The sequence below is a fragment of the Staurois parvus genome, unplaced genomic scaffold, assembly GCF_062004578.1.
Source record: "Staurois parvus isolate SC_StPar_1 unplaced genomic scaffold, SC_StPar_1.0 ptg000275l, whole genome shotgun sequence".
In the NCBI taxonomy this organism is placed as follows: Eukaryota; Metazoa; Chordata; class Amphibia; order Anura; family Ranidae; genus Staurois; species Staurois parvus.
In genome coordinates, this window is record NW_028318071.1 from 3,711,244 (window position 1) to 3,731,098 (window position 19,855).

Sequence of the window (19,855 nt, forward strand, 5' to 3'; positions counted from 1 at the left end):
AATCCTATACTAAGGATGTTTATTTATGAGATATTCCCATGTGTAGCAGCCAGTGACCTCATCGGCACATGTGCACTGCGCTCTCAATGGGTGGCATGCTGCCGCTGTAACTCCCATGCACGCGCAGGTGTGAAGTCAACGTGGCTCAGTCATTCAAAAGGCCAGAGCCCGCAAACCCCGAAGGAAGACAGGGTGAAGATGGAATCCCTGTCAGTGGTTAAAGTGTGCCGCTGGAGGGATCCATTATTTAGGTAAGTCTGTCATAATGTGCTAGTATGTGGTGCATACCAGCATATTATGACTGGAGCCTGTGGGGGGACAATTTTTTTTTTTAAATGGATTATTATCACTTTAATGATGTATGCTTTTGCTATATGTAAGGGAGAGAAGGCATCTTTGTTACAATTTTATGAACAATTGAATAAGTTAATACCAGAATTGTTCTTTAATATTCATTTTGGTTAGAGTAATATTCTAAGAATAATAGTCAGAGACTCATACCTGAATTATATGTAAAAGGTAAAAATACAGAAAGGAGTGCAAGACCAAAATCAGATAAAAAAGTCTAAGATAATTTAACTATTGATTAAAAAAGTAATTAAAAAACAGCCAATGTGTTTTGGGGCAATATCACTCCCCCTTCATCAGGGCTACAAGAATAGCCAAAACACATAGTCTTAATGATGTTTTTTTATATGCATATGAATACATACCACAAAACCTAGAACATCACAATATAGCAACAGACTTGACACATGAACGTCAGTTGTCTCGAATATATTATAGAATGTTAAAAGATACAAGTGATAGAGATAGTAAAAACATCCAATAAAGAAATTATATATTTTTATATTATACCGTCAGGTCCATAAATATTGGGACATCGACACAATTCTAACATTTTTGGCTCTATACACCACCACAATGGATTTGAAATGAAACGAACAAGATGTGCTTTAACTGCAGACTGTCAGCTTTAATTTGAGGGTATTCACATCCAAATCAGATGAACGGTGTAGGAATTACAACAGTTTGCATATGTGCCTCCCACTTGTTAAGGGACCAAAAGTAATGGGACAGAATAATAATCATAAATCAAACTTTCACTTTTTAATACTTGGTTGCAAATCCTTTGCAGTCAATTACAGCCTGAAATCTGGAATGCATAAACATCACCAGACGCTGGGTTTCATCCCTGGTGATGCTCCCCCCTCCTCTCTCTCCCCCTCCCCCCTCCCCTCTCTCCCCCTCCCCTCTCCCCCCTCTCCCCTCCTCTCTCTCCCCTCCCCCCTCTCTCCCCCCTCCTCTCTCCCCCCTCCTCTCTCCCCCCTCCTATCTCTCCCCCCTCCTCTCTCTCTGACCCCCTCTCTCCCCCCCATCCTCTCTCTCTCCCCTCCCCCCTCTCTCTCCCCCCTCCTCTCTCTCTCCTTCCCCCCTCCTCTCTCTCTCCCCCCCCTCTCTCTTTACATTGTACACAGAGCTGACCCAACAAGGTGTCCTGCATTTACCGTATATTTCACTCCATAAGACACACTTGGGGGGAAATGTCTGTGCGTCTTACGGAGCGGCCAGCCCAGTATTCCCGCCGCCGTTATATGTCCGCAGTCTCTGGTCATCTCATGTACTGTGTCCGCATTTGTTCATAGTTTTTTTTTTTTAAACTATAGTCCTGCCCTCCAACGGTCTGAGGGACATTGAACTGGCCCCGTTTAAAAAGTTTGAGGACCCCTGCTGTACACTGTAGATTATTTAGAGAAAAATGTAAATTTAAGGGTATATGAATGTTTAATATATTTGAAATGTATTTCCTGATTAGTTCAGACTATTTAACACACTGATGATACCATGTACTGTAGTTGTATGCATGTGTATGGCCTGATGAAGGGCTGTTGCTTGCTTGAATCTGTTGCCAATTTGTTGTGATAATGTAGCAGATTAATTTTAATGATAAAAGAAGAAGTTTGTGCTGTAACTTGTCTTCAGTTTCTAATGTGGATTTAGGGATTGTTGGACTAATATATAAATATATACAGTGGGGCAAAAAAGTATTTAGTCAGCCACCAATTGTGCAAGTTCTCCCACTTAAAAATGATGAGAGAGGCCTGTAATTAGCATCATATGAGAGACAAAATGAGAAAAAAAATCCAAACAATCACATTGGCTGATTTGGAAAGAATTTATTTGCAAATTATGGTGGAAAATAAGTATTTGGTCACCTACAAACAAGCAAGATTTCTGGCTCTCACAGACCTGTACCTTCTTCTTTAAGAGGCTCCTCTGTTCTGCACTCATTACCTGTATCAGTGGCACCTGTTTGAACTTGTTATCAGTATAAAAGACACCTGTCCACAACCTCAAACAGTCACACTACAAACTCCACTATGGTGAAGACCAAAGAGCTGTCGAAAGACACCAGAAACAAAATTGTAGACCTGCACCAGGCTGGGAAGACTGAATCTGCAATAGGCAAGCAGCTTGGTGTGAACAAATCAACTGTGGGAGCAATAATTAGAAAATGGAAGACATACAAGACCACTGATAATCTCCCTCGATCTGGGGCTCCACGCAAGATCTCACCCCGTGGGGTCAAAATGATCACAAGTACGGTGAACAAAAATCCCAGGACCACACGGGGGGACCTAGTGAATGACCTGCAGAGAGCTGGGACCAACGTAACAAAGGCTACCATCAGTAACACACTACGCCGCCAGGGACTCAGATAATGCAGTGCCAGACGTGTCCCCCTGCTTAAGCCAGTACATGTCCGGGCCCGTCTGACGTTTGCTAGAGAGCATTTGGATGAGAATTGGGAGAATTGGGAGAATGTCATATGTCATATGTCATATGGTCAGATGAAGCCAAAATAGAACTGTTTGGTAGAAACACAACTCGTCGTGTTTGGAGGAGAGAGAATGCTGAGTTGCATCCAAAGAACACCATACCTACTGTGAAGCATGGAGGTGGCAACATCATGCTTTGGGGCTGTTTCTCCGCAAAGGGACCAGGATGACTGATCCATGTACAGGACAGAATGAATGAATGGGGCCATGTATCATGAGATTTTGAGTGCAAACCTCCTTCCATCAGCAAGGGCATTGAAGATGAAACGTGGCTGGGTCTTCCAACATGACAATGATCCCAAACATACCGCCCGGGCAATGAAGGAGTGGCTTCGTAAGAAGCATTTCAAGGCCCTGGAGTGGCCTAGCCAGTCTCCAGATCTCAACCCCATAGAAAACCTTTGGAGGGAGTTGAAAGTCCGTGTTGCCCAGCAACAGCCCCAAAACATCACTGCTCTAGAGGAGATCTGCATGGAGGAATGGGCCAACATACCAGCAACAGTGTGTGCCAACCTTGTGAAGACTTACAGGAAACGTTTGACCTCTGTCATTGCCAACAAAGGATATATAACAAAATATTGAGATGAACTTTTGATATTGACCAAATACTTATTTTCCACCAGAATTTGCAAATACATTCTTTCCAAATCAGCCAATGTGATTGTCTGGTTTTGTTTTCTCATTTTGTCTCTCATAGTTGAGGTCTACCTATGATGCCAATTACAGGCCTCTCTCATCTTTTTAAGTGGGAGAACTTGCACAATTGGTGGCTGACTAAATACTTTTTTGCCCCACTGTAAATATATATATTTGGAAGCAATTGGTATAACAATTAGAAGTATCAGACTTTGACCATCAAACTGGGGAAAGTGTGGTAGTCTGATTAAATCCGGCCATACATGGATCAAAAGTCAGCTGGTTAACCGCTTGCTGCCCTGCCACTGTATATACGTATGCAGGGCGGCAGTGGAGCGCAAAAGCACGTTTTAAAACGTGCTCCCGACACATTCGCGGGTAGGGGGCGCGCGCTCCCGCCGACCCGTGGGTGACACGATTCGATCCAGGAGGGATCAATCATTAGATTTCAGCCAGTGATTTCTGGCTGAAATCACATGATCGGTCCCTGTCCTGTCCTGTCCTGTGTTGACATTTACACAGGGCAGGATATGATGTCATTCTTCTCTGCCTGGACACATTCCGTTCCAGACAGAGAAGAAGACACAGTAAACGTAAGTAAAACAGCACACATTTACAGTTAGAAAACTCTAGGTCACATTTAACCCCCTGATCGCCCCCCCCCCCAGTTAACCCCTTCACTGCCCTGTCACCAGTGTCACTGATCAGTGAAGCGATTTTTACTGATCACTGTATCAGTGTCGCTGGCGACTTCCGATAGTGTTAGCGCCCCTCTCAGATAGCGCCAGTTTGCCCGCTAATACACCAGTAGTCCCGTTTAACCCCTTGATCGCCCCCCCTAGTTAACCCTTTCACTGCCCTGTCACCAGTGTCACTGATCAGTGAACCAATTTTTACTGATCACTGTATCAGTGTCGCTGGCGACTTCCGATAGTGTTAGCGCCCCTCCCAGATAGCGCCAGATTGCCCGCTAGTACACTAGTAATCCCATTTAACCCCTTAATCTCCCCCCCCCAGTTAACCCCTTCACTGCCCTGTCACCAGTGTCACTGATCAGTGAACCAATTTTTACTGATCACTGTATCAGTGTCGCTGGCGACTTCCGATAGTGTTAGCGCCCCTCCCAGATAGCGCCAGATTGCCCGCTAGTACACTAGTAATCCCATTTAACCCCTTAATCTCCCCCCCCAGTTAACCCCTTCACTGCCCTGTCACCAGTGTCACTGATCAGTGAACCAATTTTTACTGATCACTGTATCAGTGTCGCTGGCGACTTCCGATAGTGTTAGCGCCCCTCCCAGATAGCGCCAGATTGCCCGCCAGTACACCAGTAATCCCGTTTAACCCCTTGATCACCCCCCCCAGTTAACCCCTTCACTGCCCTGTCACCAGTGTCACTGATCAGTGAACCAATTTTTACTGATCACTGTATCAGTGTCGCTGGCGACTTCCGATAGTGTTAGCGCCCCTCCCAGATAGCGCCAGATTGCCCGCTAGTACACCAGTAATCCCATTTAACCCCTTAATCCCCCCCCCCCAGTTAACCCCTTCACTGCCCTGTCACCAGTGTCACTGATCAGTGAACCGATTTTTACTGATCACTGTATCAGTGTCGCTGGCGACTTCCGATAGTTTTAGCGCCCCTCCCAGATAGCGCCAGATTGCCCGCTAATACACCAATAATCCCGTCTAACCCCTTGATCGCCCCCCCCCCCAGTTAACCCCTTCACTGCCCTGTCACCAGTGTCACTGATCAGTGAACCAATTTTTACTGATCACTGTATCAGTGTCGCTGGCGACTTCCGATAGTGTTACGCCCCTCCCAGATAGCGCCAGTTTGCCCGCCAGTACACCAATAATCCCGTTTAACCCCTTGATCGCCTCCTCTCTCTCCCCCTCCCCCCTCCCCTCTCTCCCCCTCCCCCCTACTCTCCCCCCCCCTCCCCTCTCTCTCCCCTCCCCCCCTCCCCCTCCTCTCCCCCCTCTCTCCCCCTCCACCCCCCTCTCCCCCCTCCTATCTCTCCCCCCTTCTCTCTCTCTGACCCCCTCTCTCTCCCCCCATCCTCTCCCCCTCCCCCTCCCCTCTCTCCTTCCCCCCTCTTCTCTCTCCCCCTCCCCCTCCTCTCTCTCTCCTTCCCCCCTCCTCTCTCTCTCCCCCCCTCTCTCTTTACATTGTACACAGATCTGACCCAACAAGGTGTCCTGCATTTACCGTATATTTCACTCCATAAGACACACTTGGGGGGAAATGTCTCTGCGTCTTATGGAGCGGCCAGCCCAGTATTCCCGCCGCTGTTATATGTCCGCAGTCTCTGGTCATCTCCTGTACTGTGTCCGCATTTGTTCATAGTTTTTTTTTTTAAACTATAGTCCTGCCCTCCAGCGGTCTGAGGGACATTGAACTGGCCCCGTTTAAAAAGTTTGAGGACCCCTGCTGTACACTGTAGATTATTTAGAGAAAAATGTAAATTGAAGGGTATATGAATGTTTAATATATTTGAAATGTATTTCCTGATTAGCTCAGACTATTTAACACACTGATGATACCATGTACTGTAGTTATATGCATGTGTATGGCCTGATGAAGGGCTGTTGCTTGCTTGAATCTGTTGCCAATTTGTTGTGATAATGTAGTAGATTAATTTTAATGATAAAAGAAGAAGTTTGTGCTGTAACTTGTCTTCAGTTTCTAATGTGGATTTAGGGATTGTTGGACTAATATATAAATATATACAGTGGGGCAAAAAAGTATTTAGTCAGCCACCAATTGTGCAAGTTCTCCCACTTAAAAAGATGAGAGAGGCCTGTAAATGGCATCATAGACCTCAACTATGAGAGAGTTTGTAGTGTGACTGTTTGAGGTTGTGGACAGGTGTCTTTTATACCGCTTGCCGCCCTGCCACTGTATATATACGTATGCAGGGCGGCAGTGGAGCGCAAAAGCACGTTTTAAAACGTGCTCCGCGCTCCCGGCACATTCACGGGTAGGGGGCGCGCGCTCCCGCCAACCCGTGGGTGACACGATTCGATCCAGGAGGGATCAATCATTAGATTTCAGCCAGTGATTTCTGGCTGAAATCACATGATAGGTCCCTGTCCTATCCTGTCCTGTGTTGACATTTACACAGGGCAGGATATGATGTCATTCTTCTCTGCCTGGACACATTCCGTTCCAGACAGAGAAGAAGACACAGTAAACGTGAGTAAAACAGCACACATTTACAGTTAGAACACTCTAGGTCACATTTAACCCCCTGATCGCCCCCCCCCCCAGTTAACCCCTTCACTGCCCTGTCACCAGTGTCACTGATCAGTGAAGCGATTTTTACTGATCACTGGATCAGTGTCGCTGGCGACTTCTGATAGAGTTAGCGCCCCTCCCAGATAGCGCCAGTTTGCCCGCTAATACACCAGTAGTCCCGTCTAACCCCTTGATCGCCCCCCCCCCCCCCCCCTAGTTAACCCCTTCACTGCCCTGTCACCAGTGTCACTGATCAGTGAACCGATTTTTACTGATCACTGGATCAGTGTCGCTGGCGACTTCCGATAGTGTTAGCGCCCCTCCCAGATAGCTCCAGATTGCCCGCCAGTACACCAGTAATCCCGTTTAACCCCTTGATCACCCCCCCGCCTTTTAACCCCTTCACTGCCCTGTCACCAGTGTCACTGATCAGTGAACCAATTTTTACTGATCACTGTATCAGTGTCGCTGGCGACTTCCGATAGTGTTAGCGCCCCTCCCAGATAGCGCCAGATTACCTGCTAGTATACCAGTAATCCCATTTAACCCCTTAATCCCCCCCCCAGCTAACCCCTTCACTGCCCTGTCACCAGTGTCACTGATCAGTGAACCGATTTTTACTGATCACTGTATCAGTGTCGCTGGCGACTTCCGATAGTTTTAGCGCCCCTCCCAGATAGCGCCAGATTGCCCGCTAATACACCAATATTCCCGTCTAACCCCTTGATCGCCCCCCCCCAGTTAACCCCTTCACTGCCCTGTCACCAGTGTCACTGATCAGTGAACCAATTTTTACTGATCACTGTATCAGTGTCGCTGGCGAATTCCGATAGTGTTAGCGCCCCTCCCAGATAGCGCCAGTTTGCCCGCCAGTACACCAGTAATCCCGTTTAACCCCTTGATCGCCTCCTCTCTCTCCCCCTCCCCCCTCCCCTCTCCCCCCTACTCTCTCTCCCCCCCTCTCTCCCCCTCCCCTCTCTCCCCCTCCCCTCTTTCCCCTCCTCTCTCTCCCCCTCCTCTCTCCCCCTCTCCCCCCACTCTCCCCCCCTCTCTCCCCCCTCCTCTCTCTCTGACCCCCTCTCTCCCCCTCCCCCCTCTCTCTCCCCCCCCCTCCCCTCTCTCTCCTTCCCCCCTCCTCTCTCTCTCTCCCCCCCCTCTCTCTCTTTACATTGTACACAGATCTGACCCAACAAGGTGTCCTGCATTTACCGTATATTTCACTCCATAAGACACACTTGGGGGGAAATGTCTCTGCGTCTTATGGAGCTGCCAGCCCAGTATTCCCGCCGCTGTTATATGTCCGCAGTCTCGGGTCATCTCATGTACTATGTCCGCAGTCTCTGGTCATCTCCTGTACTGTGTCCGCATTTGTTCATAGTTTTTTTTTTTAAACTATAGTCCTGCCCTCCAACGGTCTGAGGGACATTGAACTGGCCCCGTTTAAAAAGTTTGAGGACCCCTGCTGTACACTGTAGATTATTTAGAGAAAAATGTAAATTGAAGGGTATATGAATGTTTAATATATTTGAAATGTATTTCCTGATTAGTTCAGACTATTTAACACACTGATGATACCATGTACTGTAGTTGTATGCATGTGTATGGCCTGATGAAGGGCTGTTGCTTGCTTGAATCTGTTGCCAATTTGTTGTGATAATGTAGCAGATTAATTTTAATGATAAAAGAAGAAGTTTGTGCTGTAACTTGTCTTCAGTTTCTAATGCGGATTTAGGGATTGTTGGACTAATATATAAATATATACAGTGGGGCAAAAAAGTATTTAGTCAGCCACCAATTGTGCAAGTTCTCCCACTTAAAAAGATGAGAGAGGCCTGTAATTGGCATCATAGGTAGACCTCAACTATGAGAGAGTTTGTAGTGTGACTGTTTGAGGTTGTGGACAGGTGTCTTTTATACCGCTTGCCGCCCTGCCACTGTATATATACGTATGCAGGGCGGCAGTGGAGCGCAAAAGCACGTTTTAAAACGTGCTCCGCGCTCCCGGCACATTCGCGGGTAGGGTGCGCGCACTCCCGCCGACCCGTGGGTGACACGATTCGATCCAGGAGGGATCAATCATTAGATTTCAGCCAGTGATTTCTGGCTGAAATCACATGATCGGTCCCTGTCCTATCCTGTCCTGTGTTGACATTTACACAGGGCAAGATATGATGTCATTCTTCTCTGCCTGGACACATTCCGTTCCAGACAGAGAAGAAGACACAGTAAACGTGAGTAAAACAGCACACATTTACAGTTAGAACACTCTAGGTCACATTTAACCCCCTGATCGCCCCCCCCCAGTTAACCCCTTCACTGCCCTGTCACCAGTGTCACTGATCAGTGAAGCGATTTTTACTGATCACTGTATCAGTGTCGCTGGCGACTTCTGATAGAGTTAGCGCCCCTCCCAGATAGCGCCAGTTTGCCCGCTAATACACCAATAGTCCCGTCTAACCCCTTGATCGCCCCCCCCCCCAGTTAACCCGTTCACTGCCCTGTCACCAGTGTCACTGATCAGTGAACCGATTTTTACTGATCACTGTATCAGTGTCGCTGGCGACTTCCGATAGTGTTAGCGCCCCTCCCAGATAGCGCCAGATTGCCCGCTAGTACACCAGTAATCCCATTTAACCCCTTAATCCCCCCCCCCCCTAGTTAACCCCTTCACTGCCATGTCACCAGTGTCACTGATCAGTGAACCGATTTTTGCTGATCACTGTATCAGTGTCGCTGGCGACTTCCGATAGTGTTAGCGCCCCTTCCAGATAGCGCCAGTTTGCCCGCCAGTACACCAGTAATCCCGTTTAACCCCTTGATCGCCCCCCCCAGTTAACCCCTTCACTGCCCTGTCACCAGTGTCACTGATCAGTGAACCAATTTTGCGGATCACTGTATCAGTGTCGCTGGCGACTTCCGATAGTGTTAGCACCCCTCTCAGATAGCGCCAGTTTGCCTGCTAATACACCAGTAGTCCCGTCTAACCCCTTGATCACCCCCCCCCCAGTTAACCCCTTCACTGCCCTGTCACCAGTGTCGCTGATCAGTGAACCGATTTTTACTGATCACTGTATCAGTGTCGCTGGCGACTTCCGATAGTGTTAGCGCCCCTCCCAGATAGCGCCAGATTTCCTGCCAGTACACCAATAATCCCGTTTAACCCCTTGATCACCCCCCCCCCCCCGTTAACCCCTTCACTGCCCTGTCACCAGTGTCACTGATCAGTGAACCAATTTTTACTGATCACTGTATCAGTGTCGCTGGCGACTTCCGATAGTGTAAGCACCCCTCCCAGATAGCGCCAGATTGACCGCTAGTACACCAGTAATCCCATTTAACCCCTTAATCCCCCCTCCCAGTTAACCCCTTCACTGCCCTGTCACCAGTGTCACTGATCAGTGAACCGATTTTTACTGATCACTGTATCAGTGTCGCTGGCGAATTCCGATAGTGTTAGCGCCCCTCCCAGATAGCGTCAGATTGCCCGCTAATACACCAATAATCCTGTCTAACCCCTTGATCGCCCCCCCCCCCCCCCAGTTAACCCCTTCACTGCCCTGTCACCAGTGTCACTGATCAGTGAAGCGATTTTTACTGATCACTGTATCAGTGTCGCTGGCGACTTTTGATTGAGTTAGCGCCCCTCCCAGATAGCGCCAGTTTGCCCGCTAATACACCAGTAGTCCCGTCTAACCCCTTGATCGCCCCCCCCCCCAGTTAACCCCTTCACTGCCCTGTCACCAGTGTCACTGATCAGTGAACCAATTTTTACTGATCACTGTATCAGTGTCGCTGGCGACTTCCGATAGTGTTAGCGCCCCTCCCAGATAGCGCCAGATTGCCCGCCAGTACACCAGTAATCCCGTTTAACCCCTTGATCGCCCCCCCCAGTTAACCCCTTCACTGCCCTGTCACCAGTGTCACTGATAGGTGAACCAATTTTTACTGATCACTGTATCAGTGTCGCTGGCGACTTCCGATAGTGTTAGTGCCCCTCCCAGATAGCGCCAGATTGCCCGCTAGTACACCAGTAATCCCATTTAACCTCTTAATCCCCCCCCCAGTTAACCCCTTCACTGCCCTGTCACCAGTGTCACTGATCAGTGAACCGATTTTTACTGATCACTGTATCAGTGTCGCTGGCGACTTCCGATAGTGTTAGCACCCCTCCCAGATAGCGCCAGATTGCCCGCTAATACACCAATAATCCCGTCTAACCCCTTGATCGCCCCCCCCCCCAGTTAACCCCTTCACTGCCCTGTCACCAGTGTCACTGATCAGTGAACCGATTTTTACTGATCACTGTATCAGTGTCGCTGGTGACTTCCGATAGTGTTAGCGCCCCTCTCAGATAGCGCCAGATTGCCCGCCAGTACACCAGTAATCCCGTTTAACCCCTTGATCGCCCCCCCCCTAAGTTAACCCTTTCACTGCCCTGTCACAAGTGTCACTGATCAGTGAACCAATTTTTACTGATCACTGTATCAGTGTCGCTGGTGACTTCCGATAGTGTTAGCGCCTCTCCCAGATAGCGCCAGATTGCCCGCTAGTACACCAGTAATTCCGTTTAACCCCTTAATCTCCCCCCCCCCCCGTTAACCCCTTCACTGCCCTGTCACCAGTGTCACTGATCAGTGAACCAATTTTTACTGATCACTGTATCAGTGTCGCTGGCGACTTCCGATAGTGTTAGCGCCCCTCCCAGATAGCGCCAGATTGCCCGCCAGTACACCAGTAATCCCGTTTAACCCCTTGATCGCCCCCCCCAGTTAACCCCTTCACTGCCCTGTCACCAGTGTCACTGATCAGTGAACCAATTTTTACTGATCACTGTATCAGTGTCGCTGGCGACTTCCGATAGTGTTAGCGCCCCTTCCAGATAGCGCCAGATTGCCCGCTAGTACACCAATAATCCCGTCTAACCCCTTGATCGCCCCCCTCCCCCCCCCAGTTAACCCCTTCACTGCCCTGTCACCAGTGTCACTGATCAGTGAACCGATTTTTACTGATCACTGTATCAGTGTCGCAGGCGACTTCCGATAGTGTTAGCGCCCCTCCCAGATAGCGCCAGATTGCCCGCCAGTACACCAGTAATCCCGTTTAACCCCTTGATCGCCCCCCCCCAGTTAACCCCTTCACTGCCCTGTCACCAGTGTCACTGATCAGTGAACCGATTTTTACTGATCACTGTATCAGTGTCGCTGGCGACTTCCGATAGTGTTAGCGCCCCTCCCAGATTGCGCCAGTTTGCCCGCCAGTACACCAGTAATCCTTTTTAACCCCTTGATCCCCCCCCAGTTAACCCCTTCACTGCCCTGTCACCAGTGTCACTGATCAGTGAACCAATTTAACGGATTACTGTATCAGTGTCGCTGGCGACTTCCGATAGTGTTAGCGCCCCTCCCAGGTAGCGCCAGATTGCCCGCTAGTACACCAGTAATCCTATTTAACCCCTTAATCTCCCCCCCCCAGTTAACCCCTTTACTGCCCTGTCACCAGTGTCACTGATCACTGAACCGATTTTTACTGATCACTGTATCAATGTCGCTGGCGACTTCCGATAGTGTTAGCGCCCCTCCCAGATAGCGCCAGATTGCCCGCTAATACACCAATAATCCCGTCTAACCCCTTGATCGTCCCCCCCCAGTTAACCCCTTCACTGCCCTGTCACCAGTGTCACTGATCAGTGAAGCGATTTTTACTGATCACTGTATCAGTGTCGCTGGCGACTTCTGATTGAGTTAGCGCCCCTCCCAGATAGCGCCAGTTTGCCCGCTAATACACCAGTAGTCCCGTCTAACCCCTTGATCGCCCCCCCCCCCCCGCAGTTAACCCCTTCACTGCCCTGTCACCAGTGTCACTGATCAGTGAACCAATTTTTACTGATCACTGTATCAGTGTCGCTGGCGACTTCCGATAGTGTTAGCGCCCCTCCCAGATCGCGCCAGATTGCCCGCCAGTACACCAGTAATCCCGTTTAACCCCTTGATTGCCCCCCCCAGTTAACCCCTTCACTGCCCTGTCACCAGTGTCACTGATCAGTGAACCAATTTTTACTGATCACTGTATCAGTGTCGCTGGCGACTTCCGATAGTGTTAGTGCCCCTCCCAGATAGCGCCAGTTTGCCCGCCAGTACACCAGTAATCCCGTTTAACCCCTTGATCGCCCCCCCCCCCCCGTTAACCCCTTCACTGCCCTGTCACCAGTGTCGCTGATCAGTGAACCAATTTTTACTGATCACTGTATCAGTGTCGCTGGCGACTTCCGATAGTGTTAGCGCCCCTCCCAGATAGCGCCAGATTGCCCGCTAGTACACCAGTAATCCCATTTAACTCCTTAATCCCCCCCCCCCAGTTAACCCCTTCACTGCCCTGTCACCAGTGTCACTGATCAGTGAACCGATTTTTACTGATCACTGTATCAGTGTCGCTGGCGACTTCCGATAGTGTTAGTGCCCCTCCCAGATAGCGCCAGATTGCCCGCTAATACACCAATAATCCCGTCTAACCCCTTGATCGCCCCCCCCCCCCCCCAGTTAACCCCTTCACTGCCCTGTCACCAGTGTCATTGATTACAGTGAACAGATTTTTACTGATCACTGTATTAGTGTCACTGGTGACTTCCGATAGTGTTAGCGCCCCTCCTAGATAGCGCCAGTTTGCCCGCTAATGCACAGGATTTTTTTTACCAAAAACATGTAGCAGGATACATTTTGGCTTAAATTTATGACTAACTTTGAGTTTACGATATATTTTTTATAGCTGAAAGTAGAAAATATTGTTTTTTTTCAAAATTTTCGTTTTTTTTGTTTATAGCGCAAAAAATAAAAAGCGCACAGGTGATCAAATACCACCAAAAGAAAGCTCTATTTGTTTGAAAAAAGGAAGTAAATTTCGTTTGGGTACAGCATTGCATGACCGCGCAATTATCATTTGAATTAGTGCAGCGCTGTATAGCAAAAAAAGGCACAAATTACAGTATCTATACCATAGTTTGTAGATGCTATAACTTTCACACAAAGCAATCAATATACACTTATTGAGATTTTTTTTACCAAAAACATGTAGCAGAATACATTTTGGCTTAAATTTATGACTAACTTTGAGTTTACGATATATTTTTTATAGCTGAAAGTAGAAAATATTGGGTTTTTTTCAAAATTTTCGTGGTTTTTTTTGTTTATAGCGCAAAAAATAAAAAGTGCACAGGTGATCAAATACCACCAAAAGAAAGCTCTATTTGTGTGAAAAAAAGGACATAAATTTCGTTTGGGTACAGCATTGCATGACCGCGCAATTATCATTTGAATTAGTGCAGCGCTGTATAGCAAAAAAAGGCATAAATTACAGTATCTATACTAGAGATGAGCGAATCGAACCAGGCGAAGTGGAATTCATTTCGAATTTCAGGAAAAATTCGATTCGTGCCGAATCCAAATATTAGCCAACTTCGGGTGCACGAATCGGATTTTTCCCGATCAGCCGGCAAAAGTGTCCCTGCAGAGAGCTCCGCTATTTCTGACAGTTCTCTGACAGTTCCTTCACATGTACAGCGGTTGAAAGATTGTATCTATTTGTTTCCATTTAGGATACAGATGTTTTTATTCGGAAACAGATACAATGTTTCAACCGCTGTAAATGTGAAGGAACTGTCAGAGAACTGTCAGAAATAGCGGAGCTCTCTGCAGATACACTTTTTGCTGTACTGGAATACTTCTTCTTTTCATTCTTCTTTTCATTCTTCTCATTCTTCTTTTCATTCTTCTTTTCATTCTTCTTCTCATTCTTCTTTTCATTCTTCTTCTTCTTTTCATTCTTCTTCTTCTTTTCATTCTTCTTCTTCTTCTTTTCATTCTTCTCATTCTTCTTTTCATTCTTCTTCTTCTTCTTTTCATTATTCTTCCTCTTCTTTTCATTCTTCTTTTCATTCTTCTTCTTCTTCTTCTTTTCATTCTTCTTCTTCTTCTTTTCATTCTTCTTTTCATTCTTCTTCTTTTCTTCTTCTTCTTCTTCTTCTTCTTCTTCTTCTGGCAACTCCACCACGCAGCTCATTTTTGTTCCAGTATTACTGTATTTTGCTCCTTCAAAATCCTGAAACTTTCTTTTGGCAGGTGTACAGACTCAGGTACTCAGTGCAGGAATGGTGGGAATCCCTCACAATGGACACAGCAGGTGTACATACAGACCCAGGAATTCAACACAGGGACAGTGGGAACCCCTAATAATGGGTAAAGCAGGTGGGCAGACCCGGAATCTCAGCACATGGATGGTAGGAACCCCTCATAATGGGCACAGCAGGTGTGCATACCCAGAACCTCAGCACAGGGATGGTGGGAACCCCTAGTAATGGGCGCAGCAGGTGTGCAGACCTGGGACCTCAGCACAGGGATGGTAGAAACCCCTCATAATGGGAACAGCAGGTGTACAGACCCAGGAATTTAGCACAGGGATGGTGGGAACTCCTCCTAATGGGCAGAGCAGGTGTACAGACCCAGGAACTCAGCACAGGGATGGTGGGAACTTCTCATAATGGGCGCAGCAGGTGTGCAGACCTGGAACCTCAGCACAGGGATGGTGGGAACCCCTCATAATGGGCACAGCAGGTGTGCATACCCAGAACCTCAGCACAGGGATGGTGGGAACCCCTAGTAATGGGCACAGCAGGTGTTAGGGGGTTTAACTCTCCAGCATCCATTAGAGACTGATATACTGTAGTAATATAGTTCATTCTTCTTTTCATTCTTCTTTTCATTCTTCTTCTTCTTCTTTTCATTCTTCTTCTTCTTTTCATTCTTCTTTTCATTCTTCTTCTTCTTTTCATTCTTCTTTTCATTCTTCTTCTTCTTTTCATTCTTCTTCTTCTTCTTTTCATTCTTCTTTTCATTCTTCTTCTTCTTTTCATTCTTCTTCTTCTTCTTTTCATTCTTCTTTTCATTCTTCTCATTCTTCTTTTCATTCTTCTCATTCTTCTTTTCATTCTTCTCATTCTTCTTCTCATTCTTCTTTTCATTCTTCTTCTCATTCTTCTTTTCATTCTTCTTCTTCTTTTCATTCTTCTTTTCATTCTTCTTTTCATTCTTCTTCTTCTTCTTCTTTTCATTCTTCTGCTTCTTTTCATTCTTCTTTTCATTCTTCTTCTTCTTTTCATTCTTCTCATTATTCTTTTCATTCTTCTTTTCATTCTTCTTCTTCTTCTTTTCATTCTTCTTCTTCTTCTTTTCATTCTTCTTTTCATTCTTCTTCTTCTTCTTTTCATTCTTCTTCTTCTTCTTTTCATTCTTCTTCTTCTTCTTCGTCGTGCCCCGTGACTGCCCAAATGAGTGAAGTGTGCGGTGATTCTAAGATCGACGGCACTCATCTGCATGTCATACTGACTGACAGTATTATTTCTCTTCCCCAGCAGACTCCAAGGGCATTTAAATTAAAGGTACAGTGTTCTGCACTAATATAAAGGCTCTATGAAGCCTAGAAACCTTTTTAATTAGTTAAATTTGCAGCGAAAAAATTCGCATCGAATCGAATTTCTCCCGCAAATTCGGCGAATCAGCCGAATCGAATTTTTGAATAATTCGCTCATCTCTAATCTATACCATAGTTTCTAGACGCTATAACTTTCACACAAAGCAATCAATATACACTTATTGGGATTTTTTTACCAAAAACACGTAGCAGAATACATTTTGGCTTAAATTTATGACTTACTTTGAGTTTACGATATACTTTTTATAGCTGAAAGTAGAAAATATTGTTTTTTTTCAAAATTTTCGTTTTTTTTTTGTTTATAGCGCAAAAAATAAAAAGCGCACAGGTGATCAAATACCACCAAAAGAAAGCTCTATTTGTGTGAAAAAAGGATGTAAATTTTGTTTAGGTACAGCATTGCATGACCGCGCAATTATCATTTGAATTAGTGCAGCACTGTATAGCAAAAAAAGGCATAAATTACAGTATCTATACCATAGTTTGTAGACGCTATAACTTTCACACAAAGCAATCAATATACACTTATTGAGATTTTTTTTACCAAAAACATGTAGCAGAATACATTTTGGCTTAAATTTATGACTAACTTTGAGTTTACGATATATTTTTTATAGCTGAAAGTAGAAAATATTGGGTTTTTTTCAAAATTTTCGTGGTTTTTTTTGTTTATAGCGCAAAAAATAAAAAGTGCACAGGTGATCAAATACCACCAAAAGAAAGCTCTATTTGTGTGAAAAAAAGGACATAAATTTCGTTTGGGTACAGCATTGCATGACCGCGCAATTATCATTTGAATTAGTGCAGTGCCAAACAGCAAAAAAAGGCCTGGTCATTAAGGGGGGTAAATCCTCTGGAGCTCAAGTGGTTAAACAGGGATCAGATGAATTTTGATGGGCTAGCTGGTCATACACAAGTCGATCTATTGGTCAACTTGTGTACAACCAGCCTGTCAGGTGTCTCCTGAATGATCAGTGCTGCTGAAGGCTCCCCGCTGGCAGAATACAATAGCTCAATGGGAGTAATTCTCCCATCCACACATTTGATGATATACTGGTTGAATGAAAATAAAAATGAATCATATATGGCCTGTCTAAAGGAGCACCCTAGCCAGGAAAACTGCAAATAATGTGGGAATATGTCCCTTGAGCTGTTCTATAACAGCCCATTCTAGATGTGCCAGTCTATGATATCCACTGAGAAGGAATTAAAGAAAAAGCGAGATGTCTACAACACACACTCCTCTTCAAGACCCACAGAGGGTCCCATAAGGGAGTTTTTAAGGAACATGTCCAAGTTCAAAAGCCCCAGACATCTCTGCTACCAGAGGTTAAATAGTGTCTGTTTCCCTGCTCTTCCAACATTATTTCCAAAACCTCTAGAAGATGCTATGGATCTGGACAATATCAAGCAGCCAAATGCTCACCCAGCTCAAGTCCATGCTCCTGTTGTGGAGTCTTCTGAAGCACCATCCACTGATGTGCGTGAAGACAGAAAGGCATCACTTCTCTTCCCGTAAGATGAAATGAGACTCAGTCCTGAGGTGCTCTCAGATAGCTAACTGAGCACAGGTGTGAGCATAGTATTCCTAACAGGAGAGTCTTCTCAAAGGAATGCACATGTGCACAGAAGGGTCCATAGAGCTGTGCATAGAATTAGGACTCTGCGCACATCTACAAGAGCACATGCACATGAGCATTAGAGTTCTGTGCATGCTCATATGTGCAAGAGTACATGTTTGCTAGACTTTGGTGTCCAGTGGCCTATTTAAACCCATACAGGATTCTGACAAACATTGCTAAGTGGGCATCAGCTCCTTCTGCCTTGACCTGATTCATTGTACTTCGGTATTCAGACCCAGCTTGCTGACTCTGCTTGTTCCTGAACCCCTGTTGCTGACCCTGCCTATTGCCTGCTGTTCCAGTACATTCTCTGCCTGCTTGATACTGAATTTGGCCTGGCTTTGGCTCTGCTCCTGGTTCCTGATTCTGCACTCCTGCTACCTGATTGTTTCCAACTTCTGTTTGTCTGACCATGCACCTGAGATCCTGCATCTGCTAGTTACCAGCTTTGCCGGCTGCATTGTCTTCAGCTTTGCCTGACCTGGATCTTCTCCGGGCACCCATGCTACTCTGTGCCTTGTTAAACCCTGTCATCATTCCCAGATGAAACAGGACAAGAAGTGCAAGAGAATCACTCACATCAACTCGACCTCAACCAGGTCCTTGACACCTGTACAATTTGCACAGGATGATTTTCTACAAACCTTCCATGGAAAGCAAGTACGGTAGAGTGTAATAGAGTGCCCATTTGCACACCTTACTCAGATGCAGACACACACTCATTTAATTCCATTTACCACAACTTTGTGGGTTCCTGAATATGCACATGGAGTGCAATTTCCTGTTTACCTCATTTAGAAGCTCAGGGAGGCCATGTCTAATGAGGCAGCAGTAGCTTGGCAAATGATCTTGAGCCAGGTTAGAAACTGTAAAAACCACTGTGCGGGCACTCAGACTGGAGTCTAATAGCTTGCAGCTTTTCTAGAAGATCCAGCCACTGTTGGAAGCCCCTCCCCAAGTACTACCAGATTACTCTAGGTCCAGTGGGGTAGCCCTTTGTCCTTGTGTGTTGCCTTCACAGGCTAATTGAATTATAGTTACTTATATAGGATATGTAGTGTACCACTGCTATCTAGTGGCAAACATGAGTAGCAGTTCTCCTCTGGATATGTAAATTTCTCAGACAGGAAATGACACTTGGTTTAGGAAGTTCTTCAGCCATTTTAGATTGCCATTCACTGTGGATGCAGCGTGCCTGCTTCTCTCCCAAGGGGCTTGAGACATCATCACCTGTAAGTGCCTTTCTGCTGTGTCATCTGTCATTTATGCTACACTAGTTATTCTATGTATATTGATATGCTGTCATTGTATTGTGTTTCAGTTTCACCTATAAAATAAAGTTGGATTCTTTGGTAGACAACACAAGCAGTGGGCTTCTGTTTGCTGGAGATTCTGACAAGGGTTTAGCTGTCCGTTTAGAGCCACACATAGTCAGTGTTTTGAGAACGGAACACCTTGGGTCACTCTAGCTTTCACCTGTGTTACGAGAACTGCCCTGGACATTAAAGTGAGGGATGCTATTTATGATGATAATATAAAGTAGCCATGTTTAAAACTAGCTGCAGACTTTGGGCATGCTAGACAAACCCAAAAAAATATCATCATTGCACACAGGACATGTGAAGAACTCCCACTGTCTTTGTCCTGCTGCTGGCACCTCCATCTCAATTGTCGGCTTTGATTAATCAGAGATGTTGGCAGCTGCAGCTGTCAAAAACAGTCTAAATCAGTGTTCATAAACAACACTGCTCAGACACAAACATAGGCAGATACAAAGTAGCATAATATTACTTTTGTATCATTTTGTTCATTCACCTGCAGATCAAGGGGATTAACTTCAATCTGCAGATGATGTCAATTAACCACTTGCCCTCCAGAGGATTTACCCCCCTTCCTGCAAGGCCATTTTTTGCATTTCGGCGCTGCATTACTTTAACTGAAAATTACATGCCCATGCAACGCTGTACCCAAATTAAATTTATGTCCTTTTTTTCCCCACGAATTGAGCTTTCTTTCAGTGGTATTTGATTGCCTCT

General features: G+C 46.1%; 1 protein-coding gene across 6 annotated transcripts in view; it reads right to left on the bottom strand.

Moving 5' to 3' along the window:
- The window catches only part of LOC149459085 (latent-transforming growth factor beta-binding protein 3-like), a 999,560-nt gene that overhangs the window by 677,880 nt on the left and 301,825 nt on the right, over positions 1-19,855 (bottom strand). The window lies entirely within an intron of this gene.